Source organism: Elephas maximus, chromosome 22 (genome assembly GCF_024166365.1).
Source record: "Elephas maximus indicus isolate mEleMax1 chromosome 22, mEleMax1 primary haplotype, whole genome shotgun sequence".
In the NCBI taxonomy this organism is placed as follows: Eukaryota; Metazoa; Chordata; class Mammalia; order Proboscidea; family Elephantidae; genus Elephas; species Elephas maximus.
This window is the reverse complement of record NC_064840.1, coordinates 32,476,451-32,501,060: the sequence shown is the minus strand read 5'-3', so window position 1 is coordinate 32,501,060 and position 24,610 is coordinate 32,476,451. Positions and strand designations below refer to the sequence as shown.

The 24,610-nt window shown below is 40.3% G+C and overlaps 1 long non-coding RNA gene across 8 annotated transcripts in view; it reads right to left on the bottom strand.

Moving 5' to 3' along the window:
- Positions 1 to 1,050: 1,050 nt before the first annotated feature.
- Positions 1,051 to 24,610, bottom strand: part of LOC126066141 (uncharacterized) — a 36,434-nt gene continuing 12,874 nt past the window's right edge. For 2 of the 8 annotated variants that reach the window (XR_007515004.1, XR_007515009.1), the window contains 9 exons: positions 23,196 to 23,366; positions 21,423 to 21,618; positions 19,690 to 21,036; positions 11,436 to 11,554; positions 11,078 to 11,195; positions 10,458 to 10,573; positions 9,060 to 9,296; positions 4,588 to 4,744; positions 1,051 to 1,645 (listed from right to left, as the gene is read on the bottom strand). This is a non-coding gene — a long non-coding RNA (uncharacterized LOC126066141). Of the gene's footprint in view, positions 1,646 to 4,587; positions 4,745 to 6,351; positions 6,430 to 9,059; positions 9,297 to 10,457; positions 10,574 to 11,077; positions 11,196 to 11,435; positions 11,555 to 19,689; positions 21,037 to 21,422; positions 21,619 to 23,195; positions 23,367 to 24,610 lie in introns of all 8 variants that reach the window. The other 6 variants (XR_007515007.1, XR_007515011.1, XR_007515010.1 and 3 more) reach the window with 6 other exon arrangements.

Genomic DNA, 24,610 nt, shown 5'->3' with positions numbered 1-24,610 from the left:
GGATGATGAATATGGGAGACCAAAGAAGAATTGACACCTCTGAATTAAGGTGTTGGCAAAGAATACTGAATATACCATGGACTGCCAGAAGAACAAACAAATCTGCCTTGTAAGAAGTATAGCCAGAATGCTCCTTAGAAGGATGGAGAAACTTAGTATAAAGTACTTTGGACATGTTGTTAGAAGGGGCCAGTCCCTGGTGAAGGACATCATGCTTGGTAGAAGGTCAATGAAAAAGAGGAAGACCCTCGGTGAGATGGATTGACACAGTGGCTGCAACAATGGGCTCAAGCATAGCAAAGATTGTGAGGATGGTGTAGAACCCAGCAGTGTTTTGTTCTGTTATATATAGGGTCGCTATGAGTTGGAATCAATTCAACGGCACCTGACAACAACACGGTATGTGAATTGTATCTCAATGTTGTTTTTAGTTGCAGTGAATTTGGTCCAATTCATGATAACCTTACGTATAACAGAATAAAATGTTGCCTGGTCCTGGGGCATCTCCATAATCTTTAACGTTTCAGCCCAATAAACTGCTACTAAATAAAAAAACTTGCAAACTCTGAAGTTAGGTTGAAAGTGAAAATTTTTAAGGAAGCCATCTTGACACACATATGTAATTGAGCAACTATTTTGCATTTATTGAGTTCCTTTATAACTGATTCCTAATGAGAGTTCCTATACTGCAGACAGCCAAATATACATGGATTCCAAACATCAGTGACTATTTGATGGTGACTCAACAAATGCTGCAGAGAATATGCTACAGCTAATCAACAAAATTACAGGTATTTAGCAAATTTAGGAACCATGACAATATTACATGAGTGGTGACTTTGACAAGAAAAATATATAACTTATGCATTCACATAACAGGAGAGATACATGATTTAATAAAAGGTTCCACTCCACTGAATTTCATTATATGTAACACAGTTGAAGATTTTCAGTACGATCATTAGAATTTCAAAACTGAGTTTGTGAGATTGGTGGCAAAAGTATACGGCAGATCCTGATGGAGAATTTCTTATATGAGTGGAAGCCTTTAAGAAAAAAAGTCCCAAGAACTTTCATGAGATTACACAATAAGCCTTATGTCCATCCTTAGCTGTTGTGATTTCCAGTTGATGTACATTTGTAACAAAAGTGTTAGAACCTCCATTTATTATACATATCGTGTGGCCATTCTCTAAAGGCAGGCAGTAACCCCACCAAAACTGGATATTGAGACTGATGACATCACACACAAACCACAAGTTTTGAAAAGGTTTATTTCCTACAGTATTTAGGTCCTGGGGAGAGCTGGGAAGGTCTTCCAAGTAGATATGAAATGGTTTAAGACAGCAAGGATAGGAGACTGGCCTGGGTGTTTATTGTGGTTAAGAGGTGAGGCAGGGACAGAATTTCCTTGAGTGAGCAGTGGCTTGTGTGGATTCAATCTCCTAGTGCCAAAGGAAACAGCACCCAGGCTTTTGTATCAGCTTGCCCTGATGTGGGGCACAAGGAGAAGAGGGAGGAGTAAAATGTAAAGGATGTCAACAACCATCAAAAATGGAGTCAGACTCATTACACCAAGGCTCATCGTGAGCCCAGCATGCTGACCACTGCTGAAGGTCCTCTTCCCAATCTCAAGACGGCTGTCCTGCAAGGCAAAAAGGTTTTGCTTATTAAAATCTGATCATATTTTCCTATATCTGTTTTGACTTCTATAATATTTCTGTGGCCAGTGATGACTTTAGTGTGACCCTGCATCAGTGTCTACATGTAATGAAAACAAACTTGTCTTTCTCAGATATAGATCTCTGAATTCAACTTTGCACACGCTGTCATCATTATCCTTTATCTGGCAGGAGATAAATATTAATAGAACAGAGGGTCTTTTCCTTATCTTTTTGAAACAGGGGTGATGAATTTCTGGGTCGAAAGTATACACAAGCTTAATTTTTTAATTTTTTAATTGCATCTTAAGTGAACGTTTACAGTTCAAGTCTGTTTCTCATACAAAAATTTATACACGTTATGTGACCCTAGTTGCTCTCCCTATAATGTAACAGCACACTCCTCCTTTCCACCCTGGATTTTCTGTGTCCATTCAACCAGCTCCTGTCCCTCTCTGCCTTTTCATCTCACCTCTGGACAGGAGCTGCCCGCTTAGTCTCATTTATCTCCTTGAGCTAAGAAGTAAACTCTTCATAAGTATCACTTTGTGTCTTACAGTCCAGTCTAATCTTTGTCTGAAGAGTTGGCTTCAGCAATAGTTTTAGGCTAACAGACAGTCTGGGGGCCATGTCTTCTGAGGTCCCTCCAGTCACAGTCAGGCCATTAAGTCTGGTATTTTTATTAGAATTTGAGTTCTGCACCCTACTTTTCTCCTGCTCCACCAGGGATGCTGTTGTGTTCCCTGTCAGGGCAGTCACTGGTGGTAGCTGGGTACATCTAGTTCTTCTGGTCTCAGGCTGATGGAGTCTCTGGTTTATGTGACCCATTTTGTTTCTTGGGCTCATATTTTCCTTGTGTCTTTGGTGTTCTTCATTTTCCTTTGCTTCAGGTGAGTTGGGACCAATTGACATATATTAGATGGCTCCTTGCTAGCTTTTAAGACCCCAAATGCCACTCACCAAAGTGGGATGCAGAACATTTTCTTAATAAACTTTGTTATGCCCATTGACCTAGATGTCCCCTGAAACCATGGCCCCCAGAGCCCCACAGCTTAGTTTCATTCAATATAATTCAATGAACATTTTTTGATAATCTTCTATGGGCAAGCATTGTCATTTAAAGTGCGAGAAGGCATGTATCCAACATAAGCCAGACATTTTTCCAGATGCTTTATGTTCCTTATCTCTTCATCCTCACGATGACCTCATTAAGCCAATATTATCCCTGTTCCATGAAGTTTTCATGTCGCTTTGATGACTAAAGAGTGCCTGACCCACTCCATCAGCTTTTCAATTGCTTCATATGTATGGGAAAGCTGAACAATGAAAAAGGAAGACAGAGGAAGAATTGATGCATTTGAATTGTGATACTGGTGAAGAAATTGGATATACTTGTAGACTGCCAGGAGAATGAACAAATCCATCCAAGAAGAAAACCACCCGAATGTTCCTTAGAAGTGAGGATGGTGAGACTTTGGCCCACTTACTTTGGACACATCATCAGGGAAGACCAGTTGTGAGAAAAGGACATCATTTTTGGCAAAGTGGATGGTCAGTGAAAACAAGGGAGATCTTCAATGAGATGGACTGACACAACAGGCTTAATGATGGACTCAAATTTAGCAACCATCATAAAGATTATGCAGGACTAGGAACGTTACACTGTGTTATATATATGGTCACTATAAGGCAGAGCCGATTTGATGGTTCTATAAATAATAATCCCTGTTCCACAGATAACAAAGCTGAGGTTCTGAGTAGGCTCCACAGATAGTAGATATTAGGAGCTGAGGCAGCAAGAACACAGGCAAAGAATCTGGATATTGTGTGAAGTTTTGGGGGACACATAGTCGAGTCAGGTATTGGTAACTAGAGAATAGTAGGATATAGTGAGAGAGGTCCAGCTGGGCAGCTCATGAAAGGTTTTAGAGTTCCACACAGAGTCTGGACACATTGTGAAGGCCAAGCCAGCTGCTCCTGTGAACTAGGTCCTGTCTTCACTTTCAGTTGCCTGGGGCATAAGATCCTCAGGCAGACAACGTATTCTGTTAGAACCAAATTAAACTTCTCAAACCTACAGGTTATTCTTTCACACAGATCCGGGACTTTCTGAATTCCAAGGAGAAAAAGTAATCCTTAGTTGAGATTATGAGTTTAGGTCTTTACAGTAAAAAAGTAATATTAATGAAGATTATTCTATTGTCCACTATTGTGTCACTGGAACATTCATGCAGCAGCTCTGCCTGGACATCACACTTGCCTTTAAACTTCTTGCTAAAGCTGCTTGCCCTGCTGTATACTGACTTCCAGCTCCATCTAGTTAAATTCATCAAATACCCACTTGGCACCTTCTCAATCATCCCTTTCTTCAACACTCTCCCTCTTATGGACTCCAGGGCTAGTCACTGTTGCCTGACCACAAGCTTTGTGCCATTAATTCTGTAGGCCTCTCTCCTCGAGGGTATCTTACATCTTGAAGTTAGGGGTGTGTTATACCCCTTACGGGGCCCAGCTCATGGCTGATAGCAGGGGTGGATTACCCAGTAAGCAAGGGAAGCACGGGCTTATTTGTGCTTACTTACTAATCTGCAGTAATCCCATGCTTCTCTTGCTTACTGGGTTGAGACTCATACCTTAATCCCACCCTGGCTCATATTCAGTACACATGTATAGAACTGATATCCTGGTTTTGTATAAACAGCCTCTTCTTTTCTTGTCTACAAGAGACACCTGCAGCTCAGTGGTGAGATGATGCAGCCCACTGTGTGTCCTAAGAAACCTGAGGAAAGTGATTATGTCCTCAGTCAGGTTTATCCTTGCATTACAAAACCCTGCAATAGCAACTGTAATATTTTCTGCAGGGAATGGATGAAAGAAAAGCTGAATATGCTTTAAAAGTCAATTCATATTTTTCAGATCATCATACCAAATGGTGGAGGTGGTGGTAGTGGCCAAGTTTCTAGAGGCCACCAGGGTGGAGGTGGTGGTCCATATTATTGGACTAGTGGCAGACAGCCTCCACTGGGATAGCGCATGAAGAGCAATCTGTGGACAGGAGGGGTCCTTCCTGCAGCCATGTTAACCTGCAGAGCAGAAGTTAAAGTTTGGAAATAGTTTGATATGACACGCACATGCACCAACACCTAGGTAAGCTGAATCTATAAGTTTCAAAGGAGCAGCATCAGGGCAGGGAAACTCTGCCCCTCTCCCTTGGTCCCATCAACAGCTTAGGGGTCACCACATATGTCACTGCCTGTGTTTTCAAATGCAAGCAAAAGAGGCCTGTCCTAGAGTTTAACAGATTTAACACTAAGAAAGCATATTCCAGACAAACAGGGAACTAATTTCAGGACCAACCTTCACCCCTCCCTTTACCACAACCATAGAAGCTCATTATTTGCATATTAAGAACCCAGATAATGAGACGGATCTTTTAAAATGGAAGTGCTAATCAGAGAGAAGAGTATTCCTGGAACCTTGCAGGGATACTTTCTGGCATAAACAACATTATATACAGAAGTTAGTTAGGCACAGCTCTAATATTTATCTGAATTCACAGGTAATACTGCCTTTTTAGGTAAACTATGAGATGCAGACTATTTCTGTCCTTTGGTGAACTTGGTAGGATATCCTAAATAACAGAATCAAAATAATCATATTTTGATTTCAAAGTGGAGAAATCCCAAAGGGTATGATTACAGGACTTACTGGCTACATAGCTACACAGGCAGAGGACAGACTTAGGTGAACATAACTTGGGGCCTTTCTAGGAATTGGCCCTACAGGTAATGACTGACTTCTGTGCTCTGCTATTTCACCTCTAGTGTACATTTTCTCTGATCAATATGTAACATCTGATACTTCAGAATATTTTCATATAGTGTAAAACTAGAGAAAGAAGGGCTTGGTGGTCTATTTCTAAAAAAATTGGCCAGTGAAAACCTTATGAATAGCAGCAGAACATTGTCTGGTATAGTGCTGGAAGATGAGCCCCTCAGGTTGAAAGGCACTCAAAATCTGACCAGGGAAGAGCTGCCTCCTCAATGTAGAGCCGACCTTAGTAAATGGAGTAAAGCTTGCAGGACCTTCATTTCCTGATGTGGCATGACTTAAAATGAGAAGAAACAGCTGCAAACATCCACTAATAATCCGAATGTGGAATGTATGAAGTTACAAAACTAGGAAAAATGGAAGTCATCAAAATGAAATGGACCACATAAAGATCAATATCCGAGGCATTAGCAAGGTGAAATGGACTGGTATTGGTCATTTTGAATCAGACAATCATATGGTCCACTATGCTGGGAATGACAAATTGAAGAGGAATGGTGTTGCATTCATAGTCAAAAAGAACATTTCAAGATCTATCCTGAAGTACAACACTGTCAGTGATAGGATAATATCCATACACCTACAAGGAAGACCACTTAATACGACTATTATTCAAATTTATGCACCAACCACTAATGCCAAAGATAAGGAAAATCAAAGACTTTCACCAAGTTCTGCAGTCTGACATTGATCAAACATGCCATCAAGATGCATTGATAATTACTAGTGATTGGAATGCAAAAGTTGGAAACAAAAAAGAAAGACCGGTAGTTGGAAAAAATGGCCTTGGAGACAGAAATGACATTGGAGCTTGTGTGACAGAATTTTGAAAGACCAACAACTTATTTATTGCAAATACCTTTTTTTTCAATAACAAATGGTGACTATACACATGGACCTTGCCAGATGGAAAACACAGGAATCAACTCAACTACATCTGTGGAAAGAGACAATAGAAATGATCAGTTAGAACAAGGCTAGGGACTGACTGCAGAACAGACCATCAATTGCTCATATTCAAGTTCGAAGTTGAAGCAGAAGAAAATTAAAACAAGTCCACAAGAGCCAAAGTACCACCCTTAGTATATCCCACCTGAATTTAGAGACCATGCAAAGGATAGACTTGACACATTGAACACAAATGACCAGACGAGTTACAGGATGACATCAAGTACATCACACATGAAGAAAGCAAAAGGTCATTAAAAAGACAGGAAAGAAAGAAAAGACCAAAATGGATGTCAGAAGAAACTCTGAAACTTGTTCTTGAACGTAGAGTAGTTAATGGAAGAAATGACGAAGTAAAAGAACTAAGCAAGATTTCAAAAAGTGGCTTGAAAAGACAAAGTATTACAATGAAATGCATTAGAAAACCAAAACAGAAGAACACGTTCAACATTTCTCAAGCTGAAAGAACTGGAGAAAAAATTCAAGCCTTGAGTTGCAATTTTGAAGGATTCTATGGGCAAAATATTGAATGATGCAGAAAGCATCAAAAGAAGATGGAAGGAATACACAAAGTAACTGTACCAAAAAGTATTTGTTGACATTCAACCATTTCAGGAGGTAGCATATGATCAAAAACAGATGGTACTGCAGGAAGAGATCCAATTTGGACTGAAGGCATTGGCAAAAAAACAAAGCTTCAGGAGTTGACGGACTACCAATTGAGATGTTTCAACAAACGGATGCAGCACTGGAGGTGCTCACTTGTCTATGCCAAGAAATTTGGAAGGCAGCTACCTGCCAACCAACTGGAAAAGATCCATATTTGTGCCCATTCCAAAGAAAGGAGATCCAACAGAATGTGTAAATTATTGAACAACATTACTAGTATCACAAGAAAGTAAAATTTTGAAGATTATTCAAAGCAGTTGTAGCAGAGCTGCCAGAGTTTCAAGCTGGTTTCAGAAGAGGACATGAAACTTCAGAAGAGGATGTCAGATGGATCTTGGCTGAAAGCAGAAAACACCAGAAAGATGTTTACCTGTGTTTTATTGACTATACACAAAGGCATTTGACTGTGTGGATCATAACAAATTATGGATAACATTACAATGAACAGGAATTCCAGAACACTTAATTGTGCTCATGTGGAACCTATACATAGACCAAGGGCAGTCGTTCAAACAGAACAAGGAGATACTGCTTGGTTCAGAATCAGAAAAAGTATGCGTCAGGGTTGTATCCTTTCACCATACTTATTCAATCTGTACGCTGAGCAAATAATACAAGATGCTGGACTATATGATGAAGAATGTGGTATCAGGATTAGTGGAAGACTTATTAACAACCTGTGATATGCAGATGACACACTCTTGCTTGCTGAAAGTTAAGAGGACTTGAAGAACTTACTGATGAAATCAAAGGCTACAGCCTTCAGTATGGATTACACTTCAACATTAAGAAAACAAAAATCTTCACGACTGGACCAATATAAGCAACATCATGATAAATGGAGATCGTACTGAAGTTGTTTAAGGATTTCATTTACCTGGATCCACAATCAATGCCATGGAAGCGGCAGTAAAGAAATCAATGTACTGCATTGGGCCAACCTGCTGGAAAAGACCTCTTTAATGTGTTGTTTTTTTTTTTTTTAATGTGTTGAAAAGCAAAGACGTCACTTTGAGGACTACGCCTGACCCAAGTTATGGTATTTTCAATTGCCTCATATGCATGGAAAAGCTGGACAATGAGTAAGGAAGACCAAAGAAGAACCGGCACCTTTGAATTATGGCATTGGTGAAGAAGAATTAATATACCATAGATTGCCAGAAGAAGGAACAAGTCTGTCTGTGCTCTTGGAAAAAAAAAAAAATTTTTTTTTTTTTTTTTCCAAGAGGACAGCCTAAATGCTCCTTGGAAGTGAGGATGGGGAGACTTGGTCTCACATAATTTGGACATGTTATCAGGAGAAACCAGTCCCTGGAGAAGAACATTATGCTTGGTAAGGTAGAGGGTCAACGAAAAAGAGGAAAACTCTAGACTTCTAGACTAGATGGATTGACACAGCAACTGTAACAACAGGCTCAAACACAGCCATGCTTATAAGGACAGCAAATGCTGCTAGGAGTCAGAAGCGACACAACAGAGCCTAACGACAACAATAACCAACATCACTTTGAGCTCTCCCAACCCTCCGTATGACTACAAGTCAATTTGCAGGGTAGAAAGCACTCAATAAACTTATATTACTGATTTTTTCATTTGTATTCCCATGACTGGCGTGACCTTAAATAGGTTTTGTATCAACGAATCAGCTGTTTTATAATTCCTTCCAGTATAGACCAACAGCCAGTTATTTAGTGGCTTGACACTATTTAGCGGAGCATCCATAAAAATGGCATGGGGGCAGTGTCTGACCTCTAACTTCATAAGGCGGAAAGAGAAACAAGATCAACAGCTCAAGGTTGACTCCTATGAGGTAGAGGTCAGACATGCCTCCTCTCTCCACCATCTTTACTAATTCTGACACCAACTATCCCTCCCATGGTACTCTCTACTTCTCTGCTGGGTTCAATAATTCATTGCAATGGCCACAAAGAGCTCAAAGACAATACTCACGATTATGGGGTTTATTAGAGAAGTAACAGGTTACAATTCCAGTTCAGGAACACTCAGGATACAGTTCTTTCTTCGGAACAGTCTCTTCCCAGCCATGCTTGTAGGCATGCCTCTCACTGGCCCTCAGCACTCAAGCCTTCTCTCTCTGTGGGCCAGGAAGCCCACCCCACCATCTCCTGCTTCCAGGTCTCTGCTGGTTTCTTTTGACCAGTCTGCAAATTGTGGATTGTAATTAAACTAGAAGAGAGATCAGACACGCTGTAAATTCCATTTTAAGTTCTCAGTGATAAAGCCAAATGTCTTCAATAATTCCACCATGGCATATTTTGAACCTTAGAATATGACTCTGACAGCTGAATTACAGTGAGGGGGGGAAAATAAAAAAATTCGTCCACAGGATGATGCAATTTTACTCAAATATAGTCATGGTCACAGCTACCACTTGAATGTTCACGTGTCTGGTACTCTCCTACGTACTTAAGTTGCACTCTCCATAACTGTCTCTAGAATTTACAAAGATAGGTTTTCTTTTCCTCATGATAAAGATAGAAAAAATAAGGCTTTGAAAATTAAGAACTTGACTGAGGTATCAGATACTGAAAGTGAGTGGCAAAGACATCTGATGGCAAAGCAGAAAACTAACACGAACTCAGGGCACAGCAACCTGGTGATATTTATCACAGAGGAAAGGGCCTAGTGATTTTCACACGTTCTACCCACCTCCCCAACCATGTTTATGTAGGGCCATATAGTTTTAGTATTTCTACAGGGATTAATAAAAACAATTACCATTAAAATACTAAGTTACGTGATTAGACTGTTAACTCCCTGAACATTTAAGAAAGCAGGAAGAGCAAGAGTTTCCTATAAAAATAATTTTTAGCACTTGAAGGCAGTTTCAGTTATACAAAAATTATTTTTAGCATACTTGCTTTTCCTTTTCTAAAGATAAAATATAAAAGGCAGCATAGTTTTTAATCCATATCCCTACAAAACAAATGGTCCAGACAAAAATGAAGCCAAATAAATTGAGAGTTTTTCATGTTAGCCGCAGGCAAACTGTCAACCCAATCAGGCAGTCAGAATTCTTCTATGCCTTAATTTAAATAACTCAGGTTATTACAAGATAACTAAGCCACCTTTTAGCTAAGTGTTACAGATTATTTTGAGGACCAAGGCAAAGGTCTGTATTTCTCTAGTGCTTCCACATTATCTGTTCCTGGAACTGACCCATTTCTGAAATCCTGGGTTGCTCACATTCGCTGACAGAGAGCCGAGACAGTAGCGGAAAAGCGGAAGGTGGTAACAGGACTATGCTGGCATGAACTAGGTAATCCCTACTTGCTTTATTGCAAATCTAACCCAAATTTCACTTGCCAACTTCAAAAAGTGCCTTACTGTTTTTCCACCTTGGTGAAATCTTTTCTGCTTGCAAAATTCTTTCTCGGGAGGACAGGAAGTTGGAGTCAAAGCTCAAACCCCGGTCTTGAAGCTCCCACTGAACACTGTCATCCCTGTAAATTTAACATTTACACACTGCTCAACTCAAAGAAACAGCAAAAACTAAGGCGTATTTTAACAGAGATCTATTCCAGTGTACAAAATTTGTCCACGTTCCTCTTAGTGAGTGTGCTAGGAAATATGCAAGTACAATCCACTTTCCTCTCATCAAATCTGTTTGCTTTCCTTCGTGGTGTCTTTAAGTTAAAACGCTGATGCCCAAACAACTCGTCCCCCCAAAGTAAACCCCTTGATATAACAGAGGCAGAACAGGTTGGTGCAAGAGCATTTCTTTTCTGTTCCTTTTTTTTTTTCTAGCGGAAGAATTAGAAGGCCATGGACTACATGGTCTAACTTTGCTACTCCCTGACAAACGGTAGCCTCACTGAGAAACACAAACCACAAACCCGCCCAGACACTTTCCATCGCCCCCCCCAGAAAAGAGTCACCTCCAAAACCCATAGAAAATGCTGAACAGAAAACAAAAACCATACCCCAGGGAAATGTACACGACTTACTTATGAATAGAATCAATGAGTCTTCCTACTTTGTGCTGCCTTTGTCCTGAAGTTAATCTTGTATGAAGAGCCAAGTCTTTCATTACATTAAAATCATTCCACATTTTATCAGTTAGACCTTTAAATAAAACATTGTGTGTGTTAAAAAAAAAAACAAGAATCAAATTTAGTAATATTTGGGGTGTACCTTTTTTTTATGGTGATGAGTGAAAAACAATTCCAAGGAGATGAAGCAGTTTTAAGTTTTTTTGGGGGGGTTGGGGTGGAGAGCAGAAGTAGAGGGCTGTTTGAGGACTGCCAGGCAGAACGGGTTAACAGTCCAGTGGCATCACTCCCAGCATACACAGTCCCAGAGTACCTGTCAGGCAGCAGAGCTCAGGCATGAGCATGGCGGATCCCGGTAATGAGCCACCAGGGCCACTCCTCCTCTTTGACCAGCAGGGGTTGCTTCAAGTCGGTGATTTCTTGATTATATTGCTATTCAAGGCAGAAACGTGGCACCATTCAGAATAAACGTCTTTAGTAACAGGCCAGTGGGCTACTGTTTTGTTTTTAATTTAAGGATTGATGTAACAGCTAGGCTGGTATCAGTTTCAGGTTAAAAACGCATTTTTAATCCCCCTAAAACAGCCTGTGATGCATAAGCGCTGAGTATCTCCCCTTTTTCCCTAAAAGTCTTGACTTATTGTCACAGTTCTATTAGTTTCTTCTTTTCAAAAACAGTCCTTCTGCACAGCCTCATTCCTCTAAAACCACTTGTACTCTAGTGAAAGCTTACTTGTGAGAGGAGTCTCACTCTAAGAGTAACAGGGGGAGGCAAGAGGGTTCCATACTACCAAAACCAAACCAAACCCACTGCCATTGAGTTGATTCTGACTTATAGCGACCCTATAGAACACAGTAGAACTGCCCGATAGAGTTTCCAAGGAGTGCCTGGCAGATTCGGACTGCTGACCTCTTGGTTAGCAGCCGTAGCACTTAACCACTACGCCACCAGGGTTTCCTTCCATGCTACAAGATACTTTTAATTAGGAAAACTTTTTACAAAATCCTGACACTTCCAAGAAGCCCAATTTCAATTAAGTGATGTTATTAGGTGCCGTCGAGCTAGTTCCGACTCACCGACCCTGTGTACAACAGAACAAAACAATGCCCGGTCCTGCGCCATCCTCACAATCATTGTTACGCTTGCACCCATTGTTGCAGCCACTGTGTCAATCCATCTCACTGAGGGTCTTCCTCTTTTTCTCTTGCCCTCTACTTTACCAAGCACGATGTCCTTGTCCAGGGACTGGTCCCTCTGGATAACATGTCCAAAGCATGTGGAAAAAAAAAGTGATACTAAGATAGCCTATCTTAAGATTCCTCACATTGCCGTTAAACCTTTTAAAACCGATTGACCATAAGCTTCCCTTCCGAAGACCCTTCTCCCTCCTAAGTCTTTTCTAGATGTTATCTTTAATCCTAAGCACTTGCTTAAAATAAGTTTTTAAGGCCAAGATTTAATGCATGTACAAAATGAAATCTCTGGCCTCCAGCACCACTCTGCCATTCTAGAACCATAGATGTCTCTTGAATTATCTTCACTAGAGCTTCTGGCCCCGTATTTGAAAGACCCTCTTTAGTATCTCCTCCTGTATTATTTTAACAACATCCTAACTTCTTAATTCTGGTATAGCTTTTTATTATAGTAAAAAATGCGTATCTCCACTGAACATTCAAAAAAAAAAAAATAGCGTCATGGCCATTTCTTTAGTCTCATTCTGTCATCAACAGATGAAAAGGTGCCTGCCTATTCCTTATTTCTGTCACATGGAAAGGTCCTGGCTACTTTGTCTCACGAATTATGATACCAAAAATCTTAAATTCTTGGTTTTGTCCTATACTGAGCTCTTTACCAATTATCAAAGAAGAAGGTTAGCTTTCTTATTTCAAACAAGAAAATTTCAAGGAAGACACTCTTATCTGACCATTCAAACCCAACCAGCAGCACCTCAGGAGGCAGGCCTGGCAACCTGCTTCTGAAAGGTCACAGCCTTGAAAGCACCATGGAGTTCTACTCTGACACACGTGGGGTTGCCATCGGTCAGAATCAACTCAATGGCAACGAACAACTACAATTACGTATTTTATAATGTTGTTCTCTTTATTAAGCATTTAATTGTCAACAGCCACCCTCCTTACACCACGTCAGTTACTTGGGCATACACGCATGGCAGAAGCATGGTATTAATTTCAGAAATGCCCCTACTCTCACCCTATCTCGCCAAAACACCTCAAATGCATAGTTCCCAAATGGACAACTCTGGGACCCTCCTTTCTATATTCTTAGGCCCTAAACAAAAAGGCTACCAATTCTTTAATATTTTCCCTACATCTAGAATACCTGCACTCACACTTCTGTTTAACATTACTGCTAAACCTTTTTAAAACTGATTAACCATAAGCTTCCCTTGCAAAGGCCCATCTCTCTTCTGCCGAGTCTTTTGTAGATATTATCTTTAATCTCAAGTCACTTATTACCAAAATTGCATTTGTACTAGGAAGTTCTAAGAATGCCTTGATTCCAATTATCTCAACCCCAAGCCCTTTCAGTTAATTATACCTACTAAAAACACCTGGCCACCCCTGTTGTCAAAGGGGCTTCCCTGCAGCAGGAATCCAGGTGAGACCTACAGCATAGAAGTGTGCAAAGTGTTTCAGAGAGAGGGAGCAGTGAGGGCAAAGCCCAACGGTTAGGAAAGAAGGCCAGTGCGGGGGACAAGCAAGACATGTGGATAGAGGAGCAGGCAGGGTCTCTCTGGGTAAAAACTGATACCCTTAACAAGATACAGGAGCAATGGGAAGCCACTTAACTGTTTTGGGTAACCTCAAGATTTATATGAGTTTGAAAATGCATCAGAAAACAGTAGAAATGAACACTAAGAGACTAGTCAGATGAGTCAGAAATGGAGCCCTGAAAGAAGATGACAGCCACTTAGAAAAGGAGAAAAATGAAAGAATTTCTGATAAGGTAGAGTGATGGCATTTGACAGGTGAGGAAGAGACAATGGCGCCTGAGGCTTGAGTTCTTCATTATTTGTTCATCCGTTTCACAAACATCTGAGTGTCTATGGAGTGCCAGGCACTGGTGACTTATGAACATCAACATTCCTGCTTCTGTGGAACTGACACACATGCACAGCAATGAAGAGCAGTAACTAGGGGGCTGGCCTGGGGGACATCACATGTTCAGAGCTGCGCACATGTGAGGTATCTTTGAGATAGCCAAACACTTAAAACAGGCAGGTGACCTTAGAGATGTCTGGGCTAGAGCTGGAAATTTGAGAATCACTAACACATTGTAAGGAAACCCTGGTAGCGTAGTAGAAAAGTGGTATGGCTGCTAACCAAAGGTCAGCAGTTCAAATCCACCAGGTGCTCTTTGGAAACGCCATGGGGCAGTTCTACTCTGTCCTATAGGGTCGCTATGAGTAGGAATCCACTTGATGGCTATGGGTTTTTTGGTTTTAACATACTGTAATCTGAAGCCTGAGTGTGCAGGAGACTGGAGATCTCCTAAGGAGCAAACAGAGCAACATGGGCCTGAGGCAGAAGCCATTTACAGGAGGCCATGCTGGGACGTGAGGTTTAACACCAGTCAGAAGGGAGAACTTCCCTAGACCTTGCTTCAGGTTTAAATCACACTTTCATCCAAGTCCCCTTTATGCTGACATACACCAGACAGTGGTTATTAAGATAAACCACAGAACGATGCTAGCACCCACTTCTCAGAGCCGTCTTGACATGCAGAAGAATCTAGATAGGCAGGGTAGGAGACCTTAAGGAGTTAAGAGGTAGAATGAGCAGCAGGGAAATGAAGCTGAAATGACATTGGCTTACTTTCAGTTTGCCCAGAATAAGACTATCCCTAATGCAACCTCTCAGAGTCACCTCCCTCCGGAGTGGCATCTGATTTTTCACTCATAGCTGAGCATCCAGAGACCAGGATATACTAGACAACCAACAACAAGACATTCTAAAGGTCACTAGTCAGATGATACTTTTCACACCAGACACAAACATACGACAGCTCATTTATTGTTTTTTGGAAATTGGAAATACTCTACTGAAAGTAGAAAAAGTGATATGTTAGCACTTCAAGGACAAGCTTTAAGATTTTCATCATTTTCTAGAAATAATTTTCCTGCACTTTTAACAGTGCATTATGAAGTGGAATACGGCCTTCTGAGGACTGACGGGCCAATCTGCTTCTCTCTGAATACTGAAACAATATATTTATTTTTGTATAGGCATTTCACCTTCTGGTTAGTAGTTGTTCTTACTGCTATTTGCCTTTGGTGGTCTTTTCAACTTGGTGATTACTGTGCCAAAAGCAAAAAATATCTTTGTAAAACTAAGGCTGGAAGATCATACGGTGAACTGATCTAGTCTACGTGAAATAAGTCTGTCTGAATTTCAGCAATGCGTAGTTCAAAACAAAAAAGAAAACCACTGCCATCAAGTGGATTCTGACTCATAGTGACCCTATAGGACAAAGTAGAACTGCCCCACAGGGTTTCCAAGGAGCACCTGGTAGACTGGAACTACCTACCACCTTCTGGTCAGCAGGCGTGCTGTTAACCACTATACCACCAGGGTTTCCATGTAGATCAAAAGTTATGAGTTAACCAGTATGCAGGACATCTAGTTCTCAAGGTTCAAAGTTGTTTAACCCCCTTCTAAGAAAGTGTTGATTACAGGATGAGGGGCAGTATGCTGAGCTGATGACTCTTACTGTATACCCCATTATCCTATTTGTCCTTCACATGCTTATATTCAAATGCAACCTTTCATTCTACCGCAAAAAGGAGCCAGGGCAGGGCAAGTTTCATTATGGGAATCCTGTCAAATGAAAAGTGGCGTTTTAATAACCCCATAACAAGCTAAACTTAGTTATGCTGTGATTACCCTAATAAAGACAGCTTAATACAATTTTAAAAAGCATCTTGTTTCAAACGAATGCCCTGGTGGTGCAGTAGTTAAGAGCTCAGCTGCTAATAAAAAGGTTGGGAGTTTGAATCCACCAGCCGCTCCTTAGAAACCCTATGTTGTTAGGTGCCCTTGAGTCAGTTTCCACTCACAGTTGCCCTGTGCACAACAGAACGAAACACTGCCAGGTCCTGGGCCATCCTCACAATTGTTGCTATGCTTGAGTCCACTGTTGTAGCCACTGTGTCAATCCATCTCATTGAGGGTCTTCCTCTTTTTTGCTAACCCTATACTTCACCAAGCATGACATCCTTCTCCAGGGACTGATCCCTCCTGATAACATGTCCAAGTGTGGGAGATGCAGTCTCACCATCCTTGCTTCTAAGGCTTTCTGGTTGTACTTCTTCAAAGACAGATATGATCATTCTTTTGGCAGTCCATAGTATATTCAATATTCTTCACCAACGCCACAATTCAAAGGCGTCAATTCTTCAGTCTTCCTTATCCACTGCCCAGCTTTCACATGCATATGATGCAATTGAAAACACCATGGCTTGGGTCAGGCGCACCTTAGTCTTCAAGATGACATCTTTGCTTTTCAACACTTTGAGGCCTTTTGCAGATTTGTCCAATGCAATGAGTCTTTTGATTTTTTTTTTAATATTTGTTGGGCTTTAAGTGAAAGCTTACAAGTCAGTTGTTCATACAAAAAGTTATATACACCTTGCTATGTACTCCTAGCTGCTCTCCCCTTAATGAGACAGCACATTCCTCCTTTCCACCCTGTATTCCCTGTGTCCATTCAACCAGCTCCTGTCCCCTTTCGCCTTCTCATCTTGCCTCCAGACAGGAGTTGCCCATATAGTCTCAAGTGTCTACTTGAGCCAAAAAGCTCACTCCTCACCAGTATCATTTTCTATCTTATAGTCCAATCCAATCCCTGTCTAAAGGGTTGGCTTTGGGTACGGTGTCTTTTGATTTCTTGACTGCCGCTTCCACTGTTGTTGATTGTGGATCCAAGCAAAATAAAATCCTTGATAACCTGTTTTTTCTCCATTTATCATGATGTTGCTTATTGGTCCAATTGTGAGGATTTTTGTTTTATCTTGAGGTGTAATCCATACCGACAGTTGTGGTCTTTGATCTTCATCACTTAAGTGCTTCAAGTCCTCTTTACTTTCAGCAAGCAAGGTTGTGCCACCTGCATAATGCAGGTTGATCAATGAGTCTTCTTCCAATCCTGATGCCTGGTTCTTCCAGCTTCTCAAATTATTTGCTGAGCATACAGATTGAATATGTATGGTGAAATGATGCAACCCTGACGCACACCTTTCCTGACTTTAAACCATGCAATACCCCCTTGTTCTGTTCTAATGACTGCCTCTTGACCCATGTAGATTCCTCATGAGCACAGTTAAAATGTTGCAGAATTCACATTCTCTGCAATGTTATCCACAATTTGTTATAACCCACACAGTCGAATACTTTGCACAGTCAATAAAACATAGGTAAACATCTTCCTGGTATTCTTTGCTTTCTGCCAGGACCCATATGACATCAGCAATGATATCCCTGGTTCCATGTCCTCTTCTAAATCCGGCTTGAATTTCTGGCAGTTCCCTGTCGATATACTGCTGCAGGCGCTTTTGAATGATCTTCAGCAAAATTTTGCTTGCATATGATATTAATGATATTGCTCAATACTTTCTCATTCAGTTGGATCACCTTTCTTGGGAACAGGCATAAATATAGTTCTCTTCCAGTTGGTTGACCAGGTAGCTGTCTTCCAAATTTCTTGGCATAGACAAGTGATCACATCTGTTGCATCCCTTTGTTGAAACATTTCAACTGGTATTTCATCAATTCCTGGAGCCTTGTTTTTTGCCAGTGCCTTCATTGCAGCTTGGACTTCTTCCTTCAGTACCATCAGTTCCTGATCATATGCTACCTCCTGAAATGGTTGAACATTGACCAATTCTTTTTGGTATAATGACAGTGTATTCCTTCTATCTTCTTCTGAGGCTTCCTGTGTCATTTAGTATCTTCCCCATAGAATCCTTCAGTGTTACAACTTGAGGCTTGAATTTTTCTTCAGTTCTTTCAGCTTGAGAAATGTTGAGTGTGTTCTTCCCTTTTGGTTTTCTATCTCCAGATCTTTGCACATGTCATCATAATACTTTGTCTTCTCAAGCTGCCCTTTGAAATCGTCTGTTCAGCTTTTTTGCTTCATATTTTCTTTAACTTTAGCTACTTGATGTTCAAGAGCAAGTTTCAAAGTCTCTTGACATCATTTTGGTCTTTTCTTTGTCTTTTTAATGACTTTTTGGTTTCTTCATGCCCTTCATGTCCTTGATGTCATTTCAACAACTCATCTTGGAAACCCTGGTGGCACAGTGGTTAAGAGCTAGGGCTGCTAATCAAAAGGTCGGCAGCTCAAATCCAACAGGCATTCCCTGGAAACCCTATGGGGCAATTCTATTCTGTCCTATAGGGTAGCTATGAGTTGGAATTGGCTTGACTACACACATGGACCTCGCCAGGTGGAATACACAGGAATCAAATAGACTGTATCTGTGGAAAGAGACAATTGAAAAGCTCAATATTGTCAGTCAGAACAAGGCCAGGGGCTGACTGCAGATCAGACCATCAATTACTCATGTGCAAGTTAAAGTTGAAACTGAAGAAAATTAGAACAAGTCCACTGGAGCCAAAGTATGACCTTGAATATACCCCACCTGAATTGAGACCATCTCAAGAATAGATCTGACACACTGAACAGTAGTGGCTGGTGTGTAAATTTGAATAATAGTCCTATTAACTGGTCTTCCTCGTAGGCATGTGGACATTATCCTATCACTGACAGTGTTGTACTTCAGGATGGATCTAGAAGCGTTCTTTTTTGATAATGAACGTAATGCCATTCCTCTTCAAGCTGTCATTCCTGGCAAAGCAGGCAATGTGATTGTCTGATTCAAAATGACCAATACCAGTCCAACTTTGAGCTAATGTTTAGGATATCGATCTTTATGTGTTCAATTTCATCTGTGACGATTTCCAATTTTCCTAGATTCATACTCTGTACATTCAAGGTTCCGATTACTATTGACGTTTGCAGCTATTTCTTATTTCTCAGTCATGCCACAACAGCAAATGAAGGTCCCAAAAGCTTGACTCCATCCATGCTACCTTGAGGAGGCAGCTCTTCCCCAGATGACCCTGAGAGGTTTATCTTCCAGCACTATATCCGACAATATTCCACTGCTATTCATAAGGTTTTCACTGGCTAATTCTTTTCAGAAGTAGACCAACGGGTCCTTCTTCCTAGTCTTAGTCTGTCAGTTTGTTGTACTGTGGGGGCTTGTGTGTTGCTGTGATGCTGTAAGCTATGCCACCTGTAATCAAATACCAGCAGGGTCACCCATGGCAGACAGGTTTCAGCTGAGCGTCCAGAGCTTAGAAACCCTATAGGCAGTTCTATTCTGTCCTATAGGATTGCTATGAGTTGGGCTCTGCAATAGGTTAGATTTTTGGTTTGTTTCAAATGTGCAACAAGTGTTAGTAAACAACTGAAAATACCTCAGAATTCTATTAAGAGCTTCATATTTCATATTAAAAAGATAAAAACAAGAGAACTTCAATACCTTTCCGTAGTGCTCTAAGAAGCTGACTTCAGAGCCATCTCCTTTTTTAAAGGTACCCTTTGGATTCTGGTCCCAGTCAATATCATCCACTCTATATGTCTTATTGTTATCCCTATAGAATATTTGATTTCTGATTAAAATGTACAGATATAATGTTGTTGTTAGGTGCCATCAAGTCAGTTCTGACTCACAGCAACTCTATGTACCACAGAATGAAACACTGCCCAGTCCTGCGCCATGCTCCTTGAGCCCATTGTTGCAGCTACTGTGTCAATTCATCTCATCGAGGGTCTTCTTTTCCACTGACCCTGTACTTTACCAGGCCATAACGTCCTTCTCCAGGGACTGATCCCTCCTGAGAACATGTCCAAAGTATGTAAGACGCAGTCTCGCCATCCTTACTACTAAAGAACATTCTGGCTGTACTTTTCCCAAGACCGATTATGTTCGTTTTGTTCGTTCTTTTGGCAGTCCATGGTATATTCAATATTCTTCACCAACACCACAATTCAAAGGCATCAATTCTTCTTTGGTCTTTGGTGTCCAGCTTTTGTATGCATATGACGTGACTGAAAATACCATAGCTTGGGTCAGGTACACCTCAGGCTTCAAGGTGACATCTTTGCTCTTCAACACTTTAAAGAGGTCCTTTGCAGCAGATCTGCCCAGTGCAATGCGTCTTTTTATTTCTTGACTGCTGTTTCCATGGGTGTTGATTGTGGATCCAAGTAAAATGAAATCCTTGACAACTTCCATCTTTTCTGTTTATCATATTGCTTATTGGTCCAGTTGTGAGGATTTTTATGTTGAGGTGTAATCCATACTGAAGGCTGTGGTCCTTGATCTTCATCAGTTAAGTGCTTTAAGTCCTCTTCACTTTCAGAAGCAAGGTTGTGTCATCTGCATAACACAGGTTGTTAATGAGTCTTTCTCCAATCCTGATGCACTGGTTCTTCATATAGCCCTGTTTCTCGGATTATTTGCTCAGCATACCGATTAAATAGGTCTGGTGAAAGGATACGACCGTGACTCACACCTTTCCTTACTTTAAACCATGCAGTGTCCCCTTGTGCTGTTTGGACAACTGCCTCTTGATCTCTGTACAGGTTCCCTCATGAACACAAGTAAGCGTTCTGTGATTCCCATTCTTTGCAATGCTATCAATAATTTGTTATGGTCCACAACAGTCAAATGCCTTTGCATGGTCAATAAAACACAGGTAAACATCTTTCTGGTATTCTCTGCTTTCAGTCAGGATCCATCTGACATCAGCAATGATATCCCTGGTGTTCCATGTCCTCTTCTGAATCTGGCAGTTTGAATTTCTGGCAGTTCCCTGTTCATATACTGTAATAATAAAGAGAAACTAGAATGTATGTAGTACCTAAAAATAAGGTTTCAAATCACCTAGCAATATACAATGTAATGGAAAGAGGAAGGTGAAAGAATTTCTTAAGACTACGTTAGATGGGTGGGGGAAGTGACTGAGCAAGTACTATTAGAAAATAAAAAATAAATGGAATAAAAATCATCAGATACTTGTCATTTCCAGATGACTATGTTCCCCAAAACACAGTTCTTGAGAAAGGTGGCAAGTATCCCTCCCCCATTTTCATGCTGTACTCGACATGCAACTTTAAAACCCACTTCCTATCTAATGTTATAGGGCTAGATTGCCATATTATCTTGAGACTTGCAAAACGACTACTTTTCATTTTAGAAAGCTGTCTTACTTTGTAAGAACGATTAAACCTAATAGATCTTTAGAAACTTATTCCTGAAATTTATGTTCCTCCATTTGATGATATAAGTTGAAGATGAAATCTAACAGTTTCACTTCGAAGGACTTTGTGGGTGACATCAATGGAGAGCATGTTGTCATTTTCATACTGAAGCATCGAAGTTATGAAGCCAGGCCAAATCACCAGCCTGTCAATTAAGACAGAAGTTATGACAAGACCTCTGAAAATATCCAGACATGTCTTACATGTACCAAGTTGAGTTTTTTACCTTTATTAACTGGGTAAAATTTAAAATATTTGTGATTGAGTCAATTATTTCCAGGTTTTATGTGGTTCCAGATAAAGATCTGTGTTGAAGACCCTCAACAAATGAATTCACCTGTTAATTTATAGCCTCTTTTTTATTTTAAATGAAGATACTCATTGGTTTTATTAACCTATTCTTTACACTAGCCTAAAACTTGAAATACTTGCCAATCTAATTGGAAGCACCTACAATCACTGTAATAAATTACTTGGGCTATAATCTGGACACAGCCCCGTAACTTTTGAAATAATCATTATGAGCTACTGATATATTTTATTACCTGAGAGTAAAACACAAGCTTAGTGTGGGCTGATACATGATTACCCAGTGACAGATAAATATCAAGTAATTTTATTTTTTTTAATCCGAATCTTCAGGAATGTATCCTTACTATTCAAGCTAAGTTAAATGTCTACTTAATGTGACAGGAACCATTCAGAAGCCATGTTGGCAAATTTGATCATTTCAAATTAAAGCATCACTTTCAAAGTGTGGATTAAGCCTAAGGACTATGAAATGTTCCACTTCCTATAAACCTATCATTTGGAATATCAATTGGTTATAATAATTCTAATTTGTTGCAAATTCATGATCTTCAAAAGCCTAGAAATTGAAAGGTCAGAATAGTTAAAGAGGAGTGAATATAAGTACCTCTAATACTACAATTAGAATGGAATGTTGTTTAGAGCAAGGGTCAGCAAACTAGAGCCCATGACATGCCAAATCTGGCCTGCTTGCTGTTTATGTATGGCCAATAAACCAAGATGGTTTTTACCACCTTAGCCGATTGAATAAAAATCAAAAGATTATTTCGTGACATGTGAATTATATAAAATTCAAATTTCAATGTCTATCAAAATTTTATTGAAACACACCATGATTCATCATTTATATACTGTTTGCGGCTATTTTCATGCCATACAGCAGAAGCATCAAGTACTTTCAACAGAAATGGTATTGTCTGCCAAGCCTAAAATGTATGCTACCTGGTCCTTCACCGGACAGTTTGCCGAGCACTTGTTCAGAAAAAAAATCAATCTGTCAATTACATTAATTCAAACAAACCCACTGGTAAACATTTTTCTGGTATTCTGAGATGTCTTTAATTCTGAGATGTCTTTAGCTGCACTGAAATCTTATTTTATTAAGTATTACACAGATCATTGTTTCTTTAAAGCTTTTTGCCATAAGGAGATTTGTTTGGTTTTTGTAAATTACTTCTTGTGAGGGGGATTAATACCTAAACGCATGTTGCTTTAGGCATTCACCTAAATAGATAGGACGGGATAGTGGTCCCAGAGTCAGGTGTCTAGAGCTCTTATATAGTCTGCTGTCCTGAGCCTTTTCTTTCCAGACTGTCTGCATTGTCATGGTAGGAATAAACGTGATATTTCATTAATGGATTCCAACTCACTTTTACAGTTTCTTCAGGCAGAATAGTAAGGTTAATCACTAACCATTCTCAATTGACATCCTGTCTCCAGTGATCTTCATATTAGTTTCACATTCACTATGATGCCCCACTGATGAAAGCCAGAGGACTCCAGTCAGCTCTTCTTTTTCAACATGAAGATTTAATCAGAAGGTGTCATGCTTTTGATGAAACAATATTGTTTTTACCTAAAAGGCTACCAAAACAAAACAAAACACATTGCTGTTGAGTTGATTCTGACTCATAGCGGCTCTACAGGACAGAGCACAACTGCCCTGTAGGGCTTCCATGGAAAGGCTGGTGCATTTGAACTGCTGACCTTTTGGTTAGCAGCAAGCTTTTTAACCACTGTGCCACCAGGGCTCCAAAAAACTACAGCACAAGGTTATTTCAAATATCTGCATGGGTACAGAGGGGAAGGATTCCCACTTCAAAACAAAACTGCTACAATACCATAGGGTAGTTATAATGGCTTTTAGAGAAACCCCAGGACTCTCCTGTCTGATGTGACTTATACTAAACCCAGAGGGTACTTTTGGCATTATTGTTATCATTCTCAAATCCACCTGAGTTACTTAACAAAGCATAATGTAGTCAGGCATTTCTCAGGTTGAAAGAACTGAAGAAAAAATTCAAGCCTCGAGTTGCAATACTGAAAGAGCCTATGGGGAAAATATTAAATGACACAAGAAGCCAATCAAAAGAAGATAGAAGGAATACACAGAGTCACTATACCAAAAAGAACTGGTCGATGTTCAACCATTTCAGAAGGTAGCATATGATCAGGAACCGATGGTACTGAAGGAAGAAGTCCAAGCTGCACTGAAAGCACTGGTGAAAAATAAGGCTCCAGGAATTGACAGAATACCAATTGAGATGTTTCAACAAACGGATGCAGCAATAGATGTGATCACTCATCCATGCCAAGAAATTTGGAAGATAGCTACCTGGCCAGCCAACTGGAAGAGATCCATATTTATGCCTATTCCTGAGAAAAATGATCCAACAGAATGCGGAAATTATCAAACAATATCATTGATATCACACGCAAATGAAATTTTGCTGAAGATTATTCAAAAACAGCAGCAGCAGTATATCAACAGGGAACTGCCAGAAATTGAAGCCGGATTCAGAAGAGGATGTGGAACCAGGGATATCATTGCTGATGTCAGATGGATCCTGGCTGAAAGCAGAGAATACCAGAAAGATGTTTGTGTTTTATGGACTATGCAAAGGCATTCGACTGTGTGTATCGTTAACAAATTATGCGTAACATTGCCAAGTATGAGAATTCCAGAACACTTAATTATGCTAATGCAGAACCTGTACGTAAACCAAAAGGCAGTTAGTTGAACAGAATAAGGGGATGCTGCCTAGTTTAAAATCAGGAAACGTGTGTGTCAGGGTTGTATCCTTTACCATACTTAATCGGTATGCTAA